Here is a 17194-nt window from a genome sequence, read left to right on the forward strand (position 1 = left end):
AGTAGGGATACAAAGTTTGCCATGGGGAGTTTTTGTGGGGACTGGTGCTTAGCTGCCTCAGAGAAGTGAGTGTCAGGGGTGGATTCAGTGCAGTCAAGCATCTAAGTATTCACTCTAAATTGTATAGCTTGGGGTAACCCCCCAGGTGAGATTTAACAACTATTATCCCGACCAACCCTAGGATTTGCACCTGCATGATCAAAACACTCAAATATTTTCAAACAAAACAAATAAACATTATGTCTGTCATGTTTTCAAGTCTATGTAAAACCATTTCACATCACACTTCACATATGGGAACATTTTTGGATTCCTTGGACAAGAAACCTTCAAACATTGAGTCTTCACTATTATTGTGTCCTCTTGCCACAAAGAGAGTCAAAACATTGAGGTTTGGTCACATTCAACAACTTCATAGTTGGACAAAATTACAAAAAAATTTCAAAATCACGTCTAGGTTTGTTAAAACCGTGTTTGCATTCACAGTTGAAAGATTACAAGAAAAATCTTGAGAATAATAAGGACTTAAGTTTTCAGATCTAAAGAGATTCTAAGGCTGCTTCCTATAGGGCTTCACTCTTTAGTCAACCTATCTTGGTAACACATAGTCAATCATTTTCCTTCACTTGCATTTCCCTCATGCATATCTTCTAAATTTGAGTCAAAAGGTTACTTTGCATGTCCTCATCAAACTTTACAAACCTACTATAACACAACACTAGGTGAATCCTGCATCAAGATCCATCATCTTAGGGTCTCATTTGGTCTTCTTGAGTCAAGGTCAACTTACCTCATTAAGAGATCCATCATCTCTTTGGAAGCCACACCTTACTCTAAAAACCTACACACTTTGGTATTACACTCTTGGACATTGCAAGTTTATCCTAGATTCATCTACACTTCATACACATCTTGGTCTTCCATAGTATTTGCATTTTCATAATACCTTTCATTTTGGTCAAGACTTTAGTCCATGGCTGAAACCCATTCACAAAGGTCTAGAAGGGAAGTCAAAGAAGCTTTAAGGTCTTTAAACATGAGTACTTATGAGTTTGATGGAGATAAATTCTACAATCCATTTGAAAACTGCATTAATATACTAGACAATGATAACAATGAGAACAACAATGGAAATGATAATGACAATGACAATGCATCTGTGGATTTTGCAGAAGTTGAGAAAACTATCATGGATCCCCATTTTAATAGATTGGTTCAAGAAATCATCAAAAGGGATAGACAATATTTCCTACAAGTCATGGCACAAAGTGGGACAAGACTACCTCATGATTTTGATATGTCACAAATTTTGGAGGATGATACAAACCAAATAAATCAAGTTAACGCAAGACAAAGGACGTCCATTCATGGTGCTAAGAAAGAGTGTCTCGTGCTTGATTCACCTTCATCCCTATTTCAAAAACCTGAGATGTCAGACACATACACTCATTCTCATGCCAGTTATGATAGAATCTCTCATGAACAACCCCACAGTCATCCTTTCCCATGGAGAAGAACTACCACCACGCATGACCATGATGATACCCAAGATAATACCAATGTATACAATTACACTCAATCGAACATTAAGACCATTTTGATTATAATTGGAGAGCTTCACTTCCATGAATACTTTTTCATATCTGAGTAGGGCTTGAATGCCATGATGATGTCTTTGAAGGTGTGAGGTAAAAATGAAGATTCAGACTTCAACATTAATAGTGGGCATACTGAGTGATACAACGAATTGAAGACTAGAAGAATAAGTTTAGTTTTGGTTGAACAAAGAAGGCATTAATAGTGGGCGCATGGATCTGACTGAAATAAGAGAGCTAAAATGATTGTGCCTACAATCATGATATCAAGTTTGCAATGCAGACCACACTTCTAATATTAGGCACTTTGAACGAGGTAACTAACCTTTTCTCATCACTTCTCAACTTTCAAGGAGTCAAAAGACGTTAAGGATAAAGTTAGTAATTGTTGAATTAGTTACAGAGTATTCTGTTATGGTAGCATTAAAATTTTATATCCTAGGATTTAAATAAAAGAATAAACATTGATTCATTCATTTTACATTTTCTTATTTAAGGATTCATTATCACATGAATATCTTTGTAAGTAATGAAAAGTAGACTTATTACATCATTTATTATTTTTTATTATTTGATAAAGATTATTAAATTAGCCTATTTAGATTTTGAATGAAGCAAACTTGATCTTCGTTTAAAAAGCTCTCAAAATTGTTTACTAAATATTTTCATCACATTATGTTTATTTATATATTAAAAAAATAAAAAATAAAAACATCTCCAAAAACAATAATTTATTATATTCACATAAATATATTGCTTCCTACATAATGGGCTTAGAGTAGCTCATCACTATTATTTGACTTTATATCAATGTAAAATAGTTAAAATTTTATCTATTATTGCACAGCATGACTAGATGTGATACCAAATATTTAATTTAAGTCATTTAATGTAGATCTATCAATAGACATTGACTAGAAAGTCATATGTTTTTCCATTCTTGATTGCTTCCAAAAGGAAATCTTCAATAAAAAACATGTTTCATTTACACACAATCAAAATATTTGATGTATTGAACACTTTTGTATAAAAATTAAACCAAAATAAAAAATGATAAAGATTCATTTTATTTTAAGATGAAAAAAACTACATTAATGAAATGTAAGTACATCAAATTATAATATTGAAATATCTAAATAACCCTATCTATTAATAAATTTAAAATAAAAATAATTTTACAATACCACCAACCCCATAAATCATACCTACCGAAGAACCTAATAGACTACGATGGAGTGACCATAAAAGTTCAAATAAATTTTAATTTCTATGCACAGGAGTGTTGTAGGTCTATATGAAATAATAATTACTTTCTATTCTTCTTAGAAATTAAGTGTTCAAAATTAATAAAATACAAGTGAAAAACAAAAAATCTCGAGCAATTCCAACGCTAGTTCTAGCTGCAATGAGCATCGCCATACCAATCATTACGACCAAGGAAAATTCTCTCAAATGCCATTTTTGTTTAGAAAAGCTCTGAAATGCTTTCATATTTGTTTGGAAAATTCTCTCAAATGCTTTCATATTATGATGAATAGATTCAATTTTAGAGAGAATCAGCTCACCCCCTTGCGATAAAACGCTAACATTTTAGATTTTTCTTTTAATGTCTATTAAATAATAAATTATTAGCTCCTCTTTTGTTGTCATTAATTAAAATTCTTTCATGATTCGAAATTTATTTGGAATCCCAATGTGAATGCAGTGAAAGTCTTTCGGTTAATTAATCTTAGTTAAATCATAGTTTTTCTTCCTTCATATATTATAACAAAATTATTTAGAGTTATTTAGAGACATTATTATGGAAGTAATCATGAAAATGGTCATTTCATTTGGCTTAGTCTATTTTGCATGGTTTGTTTTTTTATTAATATGATCTTCAAAGATTTGTCATTCTTATGTTTTTTTAAATATTTGAGGAAAAAATTTGTTCATAAAAAAAATTTTAGGGTTCTTTTGAGATGAGAATAGAAGTGTTTAGTTTTGTTTTAGTGTTGTATAAAACTTTGGGAATATGATGCAAAATTTTAAAATAATTTTGGAAATAAATTTTCTTATGCCTTGTAACATAGCTTTAAAATAATAGTGAGTAAAATGATCTTTTGATGTTGTGCCTATACACTAAAAATATTTATATACACATAACCTTAATCATTCAACTTAAAAAATAAAGTAAGAAATATTTTTTAGATTTTTGAAAGATTATCTCATAATTGAATAATATAAACTAAATTAAATATTCAATTTAGTTCATAAATTGATTTATATTATACAATTTATTGAACATGTTGAATCATAGAGGATGAGATACTTGTGATGAGGACATCATAGAGAATGAGATACTTGTGATGAGGACATCATCAACATATAGCACAAGAATCATGATCTCACCCTCAAGATGTTGAATGAAAATTGTGTGATCAGAATGATAACATGTGAAACCAGTGGAGAGCAAGAAAGAGTCCATCTTCTCATACCACGGCCGAGGGGCATGTTTGAGACCATAAAATGAATGCCGAACTCTGCAAACTAAAGAACTATCCTATACAAATCTCTGAGGCTGCTCCATATAGATTTTCTCTTGTAGGTCTCCATGCAAGAAATCACTCTTCACATCCATTTGAAAAAGGGGCCATCCTCTATAAGTTGCAAGGGATAGTACAAAATGAATAGAGTTCATCTTGGCGACAGGGGCAAATGTCTCAGAGTAATCAATACCCTCAACTTGCAAGAAACCCTTTGCAACAAGACGTTCTTTGTACTTATCAATCGAACCATCAACAACATACTTGGTGTGATACAACCATCGGCATCGAACCATCTTTCTGCCCTTAGGAAGAGGACAAAGATCCCAAGTATTATTCCTCATCAAAGAAGAATACTCCTCCATAGCACAATCCCACTCAGGGTGTCCTGTTGCCTCTGAAAACTTTTGAGGATCATTTGAAATGGCATGACTCAAAAGACTAGAACCCATAGTATGAGAATAGGTGCGACGAGTATCTGAAGGATCACCGACCATAGATCCTGCCACCTCAACAGTAAAGCGAGCCCACTTGGGCATCTTAGGTGGAGCAGGTGGAGGTGGAGATGGTGGATCATCAACAACATCATCAAAATCATCCTCAAAATGATCCTGAAGAGATGTAGTGGGAGGAGTAGGAAGAGGAATAGACACTGGGGACAGGGTATCCACTGTGGGAAGGCGCTCATCAAACTGAACATCCCATCAAAAGAGGACATCTTAGGAATCATGATCAAACAATTTGTACACATTAACATCCTCACAGCAGCCAACAAAAATGAGGGGTCAGCTCTTCCACTCTATTGCTCTCCCCTGAGCATAAGGAATAAATGCCCATGCCTCACTGCCAAATACTCGGAAAAAAGAAACATCAAGCTTGTCATGAGACCAAACCTCCTTAGGAGTCATATGTCGAATCGCCTTGTGAGGAATCCAATTCTGAATGTAGTTGGCACAATTGACTGCCTCAACCCAAAAAGATGAATTCATGGACTTGGACTAAATCATACAATTCACCATCTCTCGTAAAGTCATGTTCTTTTTCTCAGCGACACTATTTTGTTGAGGGGTGTAGGGAACAGTAAACTGATGCTTTAAACCATGCTCAGTTCAAAATTATCTGAAACCCTGATTCACATACTCCCCCCCATTATCTGTATGTATTCATTGAATAGAACAACCAGACTGCTTATCTACAAATGTCTTGAATATTCAAAATTAATCAAAGACATCAAACTTGTACTTAAGAAAGTACACCCATGTGAATCTGGAGAATTCATCAATAAATGTGAGTACATACTTGGCCCTAGAAAAAGGAGGAGTAGGGAATGACATGAGGTCACTGTGAATCAATTCCAAAGGTTCCACGAGGGGCTCTTCCCTTCGAAAAGGGATCCTTGTGATGCTTGCCAACCACACAACCATGACAAACACCATCAGTGCAGGAAATTTGTGGGAGACCAGGAATAAGTGCTTGTGTACTCATCTGCTGAAGATATATGTAGTTGACATGGTCCAAACGCTCATGCCAAAGCTTACTCACTGAATCTCCATGTGTTGTAAGAGATGAACCTGTACCTACAGAGGGCTCAAATCCATCAAATCTATAAAGATGAGATGCAGTATCAATACTCCCAGTAGCCATAACCAAATCAGAGTCATGGAGGTCCCAAATAACCACATCATGTGGTGAGAACTCAATTGTCTTACTAGAAATAGAATGGAAAATCTGATAAATGGATAGGAGTTTCATCAAGATGTCAGGTACAACTAAAACATCCTATAGAGTACCCCCATCCAAAGAGATAGAACCTAAACCCAAGACTGAAAGTTGAACAGATTGCAGTGGGTGGCTCTCATACCATGTGAGACTTGAGAAATATAACACCATAGGAGCCCAAATGATCTCTACAAGCCGAATAAACCTATTACAAGGAGAAGCAAAGAAGCAACAGAGAAAATCATAAACACAAGAAAATGCTCAAGAATATGAGAGATCTGTATTCACAAAAAAATGTAATAGAATAATAATACAAAAGAAAATAATTCAACCTCTAATAGGTCAAAAAAACCTAAAAGGGAAAACCCTAGGCTTGCACATAATAATTAATAAAATAATTAATTATTATGAACCGAATGTTAGCTTAAGTGTAAAAGAGATAAAGGGGAACTTAATTAATTAAACAAATATCATTTAATTAATCAAGTAAAGACCTGATTACTCTAAGAAAGAGTGTAATTTTTTGATAATTGTTATGTAAGTAAGATAGGAATTGAATCTATTACATTTGTTTTATTTCTATATATACCAATAAATCTAGTTATAATTATACCATTTAATACTATGGATTATATTTACTTAAAAGTAAAATATTTTAATCCATTTTAAATTAACTATGCCTAATATAAATACATGAATGACCAACATAAATGCATATTTAATGATCATAAATGTAAGAGCTAGTCACCTCTTAAATATATTATACTAATAAGAATGTGAAAAGAGATATTCCATATTGTAACAAATAATTTGATTTATACAAAATAATCAGAATTTCATATTTTAATTTATATATTTGAATAATGACATCCTAAACAATAAGTTGATCAGATATGTGAAGCAATTTCATAGAAGAAAAACCACTTCAATTTAATTCAAGGCTAAAATTTCTAATCCCACAAAACAATAGTTATTATGGTAAATTATGTGTATTGAATGGCCTAGAACAAAATGAGGAAGGAATGTAGATAAAAATGAACCTTCTTGTTGAAGAGCCAACATGTTACAACTTATTGGATAGAACATTATTAAATATGAGAATAATTGAAAGGAGCTTGTAAATTATTTTATCTGTTTTATTTTGATATTTATTGTTATTATACAAAATCCGTTTGCCATGAGCATTCCCATTCAATTCACGAAAAATGTTGAAGTTCTCTTGCAGATGATTTTTTATTATAAATAGCTTTGCACATTCCTTTTAGTTTAAGTTTATATCATCAGATTAACCTTCACCTTCATGTTTATTTTTGTGTGGCCATGACATGCTAAGGTCATGCGTGTGACCTACTCATGTTAGCTATCTTTATTATACATAAATATTTTTATGTGTTTAGAAACAATATCTGATTGCGGTAGCAGGTTCTGTGGATGCTTCACATTGGTGAGCATGTTTCAATCTCATATCCTTAAAATATAAATTAGCAATAGTTAAAAATGCTTTCTACTTTTCTGTAAGAAAAATTTTTAGTCACTAGATAAACATAGAGCCTCCAAAACTAAAAAGCTTATGATTTTGTGACATATGATCAGAAACAGAATTCATATGTATAATTTCAATAGCCTGAAACTGTGAGATTGCACATGTTTATTTCTCAAAGTTGAAATTTGCAAAACTTGTTTGTACATGGATTACTCTGTAATACATAATGAAGACTGCCTTACAACAAATATGAAAATTTAGATATTAATCAATTTTAAGAAATTTACAAGTTCTAAGAAATGTTTCAGATGTATACAAAAATTAAGATGTTGTGTTTAAATGAAATCCATGATTTCCATTCTGAAAATTATAAGCTACCCATAGAAAAAAAAAATTATATAAGAAAATGTACCATATGAAAACATTTAATCTCTTTGATGTTGGTATGAAATGACAGATATCTATATAAGTAGATGATAAAACTATATGTACATAATCCACCATTAACCATTATAGAGTGCTTTAATTTAATTCTCTAAAATGTTACGTATGACACTTGACTGCTAAGAATGGGTGATACTATAAGATGTTTATGATAAGTGCCCTTGGATTTGTCACTGATTGTGACATCATAGAACCAAATTTAAATTTTTTTATTACATTTCACAAAATTATGTTCTATTGATTCAATTTGTTCTACCAAGTGATTGCTTATTGGCACTTTGGAAGAGGTTTTGCATTCCGGTTGATTCATTATTTCTTCTTGATTATTTTCCTCACATTGTTGCACACTAACAGGAGGGCATTAAGTTTTTAGAGTATTGTGCCCAAGATTATAAAAATATCTGAGAATTTCAATACAATTGTGCTTCTAATTCTAAATATCAAAAATAAAAAAGGATTACAAGTGGCATGGTGCAAGGCATAATTCCACCTTGATTAGGATCACTATTACGCTTTGAGCACTTCAAGACCTAGTAACTCTGATATACATTCGTATCAGGCTAGACGTTGTGTAAGAATTCAGTTGTTCTTGTAATATGAGTTGGTTGAGTAACAGGATTCAAAGGAAAATTTGTAGTCGAATTCTCTGACAAACAAGCTGGCTCACCTTGAGAAGCAATTTTATAACAAAAGGCAACTAGTGCAGGATCCATTTGAGAAAGCGTGAAGGACTTGATTATGCATAAGACAAGGATTAGCAAAGTGAACAATAAATGATTACTACTTGACATAAAACATTTGAACTTAGATTACTGTATATATCTATTAGCACATTTAACCATACCGCATCCCTTAGTGCATATGCTCTGCTGTAAATTCGAGCTCCATTATAATCATCACCATTATATGCATGTTATGAAAAACTAATGATACTTATTATTAGGAATGAACGGTAAACAAATTTTTGTTCAACCTCATAAAGCTACTAGGATCATAAGCATGCCCATTCATGCTTACTTTTGCATTGGATTGAATTAGTTCCACATCGTGTAAGAATTCTGAGCATGTCAAGTAACACCTATTATCTACACGCTGCAGTAAAGTAGTGATATCCATTGGATTTTGAACTAATGAATAATAGTTAGGAGCGCCTTCATCCATGATAGGGTAATGGAAGACACTGAACCATTTTTCATATAGAAGTTTGAACATTAGATGTGGATACATATAAGCACTCAAAATTAATTTTCACTTGGTAAATACATCCTCAACAAATGAATCAAATAATGATTGATGCATCACTATAAAACCTACTGCAAACATCCCCAAGACATATTCAGAGTCGTCGAATAGCATGCTCCTCTACTTCTGCCTTTGCACGTAGCTCAGTTTCACTTGGTCCTATTGCTGCTTTTGGTGCCTTTTGAAGTTGAGGATTAGAAACATTATTTTTAGGAGGAATTATCACTTTTTGATCAGGGATAGTAAGAACAACTTCAACCAGTTGCGAGATGAATCTACACCTGTCATCAGAACCTATGTTTTCTACTTGGTAACTACACATAAAGCAAAAGAATGTAATCCATTTAGGTTAGCTCTTATTAATCTTTGGTTCCCTGGTTTAATATTAAAGGAGTCTATGACTTAATCTTCTAGAAAAACTAGGATCTATTGGATAAATTTGTGGGGAAATTCCATTGGTGTCTCAGGATTTTACCTTCTATTATACCTAACCAAAATAAAATTTGTAATGCATTCAAGGTGTACCAGATACCGTCAAATTCATGTAAACTCAATTCAATGAAAAATTCAATTTATACAGAGGCAGAAGCTAACAAGGTACTTGGTACACAATACTATACACAATGGATTTACATGCCTAAGCATAGTATGAAGTGAAAAATGCACGATGAGTTACAAGATTCAAAGTGCGATGATCCAGGAGTGGTTGTAGATGCCTAGAAGAATGTAAATCCAATTTCATGTAATGTAATGGTCAAGATTGAACCAATGTGTTTGTAATATCTATGAGATTTGTAGGGTTTGTGTTGTGTTACGGACCTAATGTATTTTCTTATAAGGTCAATGATTTGATTCAATGATGTTTTGGAAAACTTGATTAAGTGTGAGAGAAATTATTACTGAACTAGGAGGTGTATCTGCAGAATGATGTTGTCATTGATACATACATATAGCGATGACCAAAAATGGATGTAGCTTCTCCATCCAATTCATCAGAGGGCACAAAGGAGGTTCCAAGAAGTAATAAAGGAATGTTTGATGGCAATTATTCGAGTATAGCTAGTGGAACAACTCTTAGATGATCGCGGGCCTATGAAGCTCATTGAATCAAACAAAATCAGATATGTAGCTATTTTAGGATGCTCTAGCAATAAAAAAAAATGATTTCAAATATATCACAGGAAATACCAAAGGCATAGAACTTTAAAAGTATCTAGTGTATTAATGTAATGATATACACACCGTGCACTTGGGTCAGACAAAAGTGATGGAAGTCGAAGACAATGCAGAGGGAAACTCTCTAATTTGTGTAGAACTATAGGGCCAATGTGATCCTAGCAAGAAAATTATAAATATAGCATCCTTCAGAAATTTAGTTAGCTTACAAGCCAGCCAATTCAAAAGTTTGAAAAAACAGACTCATGTTATAGATGTGTAAACATATATGAAAGCATTTTCTACCATTCCAAGACAACACCCTCCTTCCCACAAACTAGAAGTCTTAGTCTGTAAACAAATGAAATGGAAGAACCATAGGGAAATCCAAGTAACTTGGCATGATTGCGAGAACTGTCATTCAACGAATTTTTTTTATCACCCTTGGACACTACCTAGAAGATCTCAGAAATATAATCACTGATTATTTTTAGATTTCCTTGTAAGCATGGAGCTATTAATAGGGACAATGGCCTTGATTGTACTATTGCATCTCTATGGGCAACAGGAGTAATAGTAGACATAACTTCCAAGAAATCATGCTTCTCTACTTTCACAAAATCAAAATCTATGACAAAGTTATCACCACTAGTGTATACTTGAGGATATTTCTCATGGAAAGCATTAATTGAAGCTTCTATGTAGAAAGATTTTAACTCAGTACCACAATATCCCACAAAAGTTGCTGCTAATTCTATTCTTAATTCCTCTGATAAATAATTCTTTCACTTTCTTGTTTGGATCTTTAAAATATTAGCTCGTGCTTTACAATCAGGTAAGGAAAATACTTGGCCGACGAAGAGATCCATCAATAGCATCAATGCTGTTTGTCGCTCCAATAAGCACTACTTGACCTCTAGAGTCTAGACCATCCATTAGAGAAAGAAGTGTAGATACAATAGAATTGTGAATTTGTTCTTGTTTACTAGACCTCACTGGGGAAAGACCATCTATTTCATCAAAAAATATTATGGCTGGTTGGTTCCTTTGCACTTCATAAAAAACTAATTTCAGTTGCTGCTCAACTTCCCCAATCCACTTAATAGGCACATCAACTCCCTTTCGCATGTAAAAGTTTACTTTCTGTCCTACTTTGGCAGCTGCACATGCTAAAGCCCTTGCAATCAACATTTTTCCAATTCCTGGAGGACCACACAATAAGACTCCCCTTGGAGGAGAGATGTGATAATTTCCAAAGAAATCAGGATAGAGAAGAGAGAAAAAATTTATTTCTTTCAATGCATCAATATCATCAGAAAGCCCTCCAATATCATCAAAACTCATTGTTTCATCAACCCGCAAGGTTTGAATTTCAGCTCCACCTTTTGAACTAGGCTCAGTAGGTTGTGCACCTACACCTCCATAACCAAATGTATCACCTTGGTGTCACCATCTAGATTCTGCAACTTTCAAACCCCAAGCAGTTGCGTTATGCATGTCAATTCGGCCACAAACCCATTGTTGACCAAAGTTTCTATTTCCCACATGCATCCATGATAATGAACCAACATCCATCTCATCCACAAGAAGAGAATCATCTGAATCATCAATTCTTTGTGCATGATGATGTTTTTCCACCCTTGAGACACCTCGTCTCGCAGCACATGCATTTTTAATTCCCATTCCTTTATGTAGTACTTTACGTGGTGGAGACTGGAGTCGTCGTGTTTCTTCTTTTTCAAGAGAAAACCTCCTTGCCATAGTACGATTTCAAAGAGAATACCGTCTCCTTCCTTCTTGTTCTTTACCCTCCTCATCCTTTTTCGTAACATCATCTTCTTCATCTTCCTGTCCTCCATCCCCAATCTCCTGTTCAGTTTTATCATCTCCTGGTCTTCAAAATCTTGAGAAGAATGTCAGATGGTTGACTTTCGAGGCCAAAGTCCTTTTCGCCATGGCAAAGATACAATATCTCTTGTCCTCTTCTCTTGCATTGGACTGGACTGCTCATCCTAACTAGGGTTATTGTCAACTATAATAGTAGTTGGGCAATATGTTTATCTCTATAGCCATTGATACCCAAACTTATAATATTATACAACAAAGTAATGGGCAAGAGAAGTTATATCTTCACAAAAAACAAAAACAATGGAGATTGCAGAAAGTCCTACCATCATATCAACATCCTTTGTGTCTGTGTTATCTATTTCATAATCCTCTAAATTGACATAATTTGTCCTCTTTCTTATAGAATGATGTGGAGTGGATGTATGTGATTGCCAATATAAGCAACTTCAGCATACAAATTTAATCATGAAATATGCCTACATATTTGACAAGAGAAGTTGAGAACTCAATCAGTTACCTGCATGTTCATGTTATGTGTTTGATTTGAAGGACCAACAGTTTTATGCACCTAAGAAAAGAAATCAAAATAATATAGAGGCTTTTACAAGAAAAATGATAAATCCACAATGATCTACATAACAAAACATAGAGTGATGGACGTATTGTAATAAACAAAATTCTCAAGTATCCATGACTCACAAAGAATAGATCAATGAGAAGGGAAGAAATTTTTGAAAGAAAAAATGATTTATTTTTTAACTCAGCACACATTTCATCTCTGCCAAGTATAATGCAGAAGAACACTAGCATGTTGAAGCTAAGAATAAATTAGAGTTAGTTGAAAACTTACATAAGCAAATGATAAAGCTTTAGTACTAAACTTTTCTAAGCTGTTGAGCATATAATCTAAGACTGGTAACAAAAAATATAAAGCACATATCAGACAACTATTGTAATTCATTAACTTCAATGGACTGCAACTTGTGGAGGGAACTGCTGAAAATAGTCTTCACCTCTCGTGAACTCGAAAGGCTGATCGGCCTTCCCATTTTGCAATCCATATCACTAAATTCCAAATAGATTATTAAACAAATACCTTATCATATATTATAAATGAAAACATGTATATAACTTGCAAAGATCATTAAGTGCTGCCGACATTACTATAGCATTTATATGCCTATAATCCTATCATATTCATAGATATATCTTTGATCTAAATGCTTCTATAACAAGATAATTTAATGCTCTTACTTGGTTCTTACCTTAATTCTTTTTCTAAATATCTTCTTGATCACTTGACCTTTGATCTTTTCTACATTATTGTTGAATGATCAAGTTTTGTCAAAAGAAATTTATAGATTTTGACCAATGAAATTATGATGTAGCGTTTACGAGAAGAAGGCAAGCCATCAATGGGACATTCTTTGCATTCATATCATGATCCTATGCTTAAGACTCTTGTGGACAATGATATTGTTCCTTGACATTAAGCTGCAACACTACCATCCATTTTGAGTACACCCAAAAAGCTTTTCTTAAGCTTTAATCAAAATAAAGTTTATACATTTTAAACGTTGAAATTATAATTTGTAATTTTTATTTATATTGAAACTTAAACTTGATATGCAATGAATTAGCTTTTTTATCCATGATGTGTAATGAACACCTTTTGAGCTCTAAAATATTTTCCTTAAATTCAGTAGTATGCATGTTTTTCAATAATATTTTTACAAATTTATTTATTCTTTTTAAATAAATAAATTGATTATTCCTTATTCTTCTAAAGGTCTTCAATTAATTAATTCCTGTAAACTCTTCTCTTTAGAAAATTTGGCGATTTTTTGAAGTTTGAACTTCTTTCAGTCTGCTAAGTCTTTGAAGTTTTTTTGGGATTGTCAAACTTTTTTCCAGTCCAAGTTTTTCAACTCTTCCACTAAGTAAACTAGTAGCTTAGTGACATATAAGTAATAGGTCAGAATGCACTAGATTTTAGCCAAACTAAAATCTACACCCAATTTAGAACAAATAGACAAGATCTTTTTGTTCATTCTTCTTCATTATTCCAAACTTTGACCTTCGATGTTAACAAGCACATTCCCTTTATTCTATAAAAATTGCCTCACCAATATCTTTCATCTGGAACCACCATCCCGGGACATTAAGGGCAAATTCACCTGTAGATATGTAATCCAATAAATTTTAATAATGTCCACCACTAACAAAGAATTTTCTTTACATTTATATGATTTTTTCTTCATTTTGATTTAAACACTGCATTGGTAGCAACAATATTGACATGTCTTTAAAATAAGTGTTCATTAACTATGATATCAACTGAAGTTGTTAAGACTTAAGAATATAACAATGAATGCCCTTGGAGAAGGGGATTATTCTACCCTATTTAAAGCTGAAAAAATGTTATATATCTTGCAAACTTTAAGTTCATTGACAATCAAATAACTTCATAAACATCTAAACAAAAAATTAGGAGGACAACTTCTATACTAGCTCACCACCAAACAAGATATCAGTTTTTTAAGGTCACCACCAAAGAAGACACCTTTTTGATGTATGAGAGTACACTAATGCAATAAATTCACTAGATGATTGTTTTTTTCCATTTACCTTATTTTTCTTTGAACTATACAACCCTAGCCCCTCCAAATTCATAAATAAGACCTCAGTTATATTCCATAAGAAAACCTAAGGCATTGCAAAATTTAAAACCATCAACAAAATTGTAGAGTACAAGTGGGAACAATCACCAGAAGATAAGTGTTCAATTATTGTGGGTTTAGGTCCCCGGTGATAAACCCAAGTGAATTGAAAATTGGATATAGCCAGAATTATACATCCTCTTGGTATTATAAAAAAAAAATAGAAGGGGTTTTTGCATACACAATAAAAATGTCTAAATATGAGTTCCAAATACATAAGAGTGATAAATCATAAACCCATACAAATACTAAAAAGCTTATGACACAAGGAAACATTCTCTGGCAAAAGAGACCTTTTTTAATTCTAAACCGCGTGCATTTTTGTATACATTAAAAAAATATATACAATTACCATAAAAATACAAGGAGATATATGGTGGCAAACTGGGGCAAACTAAAACATTGCACACAAGGAGTGAAACACCATCTCAAGAACAAAACCAATTATTTCTTTGCACGTCACTTGTTAGATTTCCCAGCCATGATAAAAACAGAGATGCATTGTAAGAGATTGACCTACTTACACTTAAATAATATGCACTGCGTAGATTGGTGTGGATTGCTACATTTCGATGAGGCAAGACATCGATTCTAGGTACCTTTTCTTGAGCTTAGGATTATGGTCATGCATATGCTTGTCATGATCCATCTACAGGCTATGTTTGAGATTATTTTATTTACTTGAGAATTATCGCATTTATAAGATTATATTTATTTTATAATATTATTGTATATATTATATTAATTCTCTTCGTACATGGAGAAAAAAAGAATAAAACTAGTTTTACAGTTGAATGGGTTGGAGAGGGAGGAAACAATTCAAATGGGGAGGCCATCTTAAATAACATATGTATTTCATAAGAATTCATTGAGTCTAATCTAGGAAGAAAGATATTATTGCTAAATTGTATGTATACGGTATCTATGGAATAGAATCTAGTACATGGATAGAGCAAAAAAGGATTGGTGTGAACTTGGAGGTGATTTTCTTGGTATAAGGTTTTTATATATAGTCTTTTAGTTGGAATTTGAGAAAGATAATGTGTTTAAGGGAGGGTCTTCGTTTATGTAGAAGGTGAATCTATAAGTCATAGTATGGTCTTTATTCTTTGACTCACACAAGAAATTGAAGAGATTTGCTTATTTAGAAACCTTAACATCAAATTACAATGTTGTGATTTCCTAATGATCATATCTATTAATAATTACAAAATTGTAAAGTTTAAGGACAATCCTCATAATACCAGAAAACAAATATGTCATGCCAACCCACGAACCAAACAAAATCACATTCCTAACATGAATTAGGAAGAAAAAATTAAATCTGATTAGGATAAATCAACTACAAAATATCATTTTATTTATTGAAAGGCAAAGACCCCCAAGATGATACAAATTCAATATGACTTATTGATCATTATGAACTCAAGTAAGATAACCCTCAAATAATAGATCATTAACTATAAATGAGATTATTGAGATAAATATCAGAAGATAAGTCATAACAATATAAAATGAGATAATCACACGAAATCTACATATATTCTAGCATCTCATTAAAACTCAACCCTAAGAGGTGAAGATGTGGGTGAGTCACACCAAAATGAATCCAACAAAAAAATAATTCTACATACTTTCAAAAAACAATTTCTATTAAATTAGGTGACTCCTAAATATTAATCCTTTAATGTAAATAATGCATTACTTTGCAAGGATACCAAGATAAACACATTTTGTGTGCTCATCAAAGTATCACAATCCTTTGAATTCTACATCTCGCATGGTTAGTGTTCTACATTGTTTCTAATGGTAATTTCTGTTATATTAACTCTCAAATATTAATCTTTCATTGTGAGAAATACATAATTATACAAGCATATGGAGATAAACACATTTTGTGTTCTCATTAAATTATCACAATATTTTGACTTCCACATCTAACACGGTCTGCAACTAAAGATTCTAATGAATTTTTCATTCTCAATACCCTAAACCAATATTATGTACATGTAGAAAAAATCATAAAGAAAAAAAATAGATATTAAGTAAGGAAACACACTATTAATGTGATACCACCCCAATACATTACAATTAAAATCTATTTATATTAAGGTGCACCAAAATAAGTTTAAAATATTCATATAAACATCTTAATATTATAGCTTCCTATATATTTTCATTGTTGGACAAGGAAAGGGAGTTTGGTTTTATTCATTATGATGATTTTAATATAGAAATCCAAATAAAAAGTGTAATTTTTAGATAATTATTATGTAAGTAAGATAGGATTTGAATCTATTACATTTGTTTTATTTGTGTATATACCACTAAATCTAGTTATAATTATACCATTTAATACTATGGATTATATTTACATAAAAGTAAAATATTTTAATCCTTTTTAAATTAACTATGCCTAATATAAATACATGAATAACCAACATAAATGTAAGAGATAGTCAC

General features: G+C 32.3%; 1 pseudogene; it reads right to left on the reverse strand.

The window, feature by feature from the left end:
- Positions 1 to 8296: 8296 nt before the first annotated feature.
- Positions 8297 to 12534, reverse strand: LOC131856468 (ATPase family AAA domain-containing protein At1g05910-like; annotated as a pseudogene).
- Positions 12535 to 17194: the final 4660 nt, after the last annotated feature.

Source organism: Cryptomeria japonica, chromosome 7 (assembly GCF_030272615.1).
Source record: "Cryptomeria japonica chromosome 7, Sugi_1.0, whole genome shotgun sequence".
Classification (NCBI taxonomy): Eukaryota; Viridiplantae; Streptophyta; class Pinopsida; order Cupressales; family Cupressaceae; genus Cryptomeria; species Cryptomeria japonica.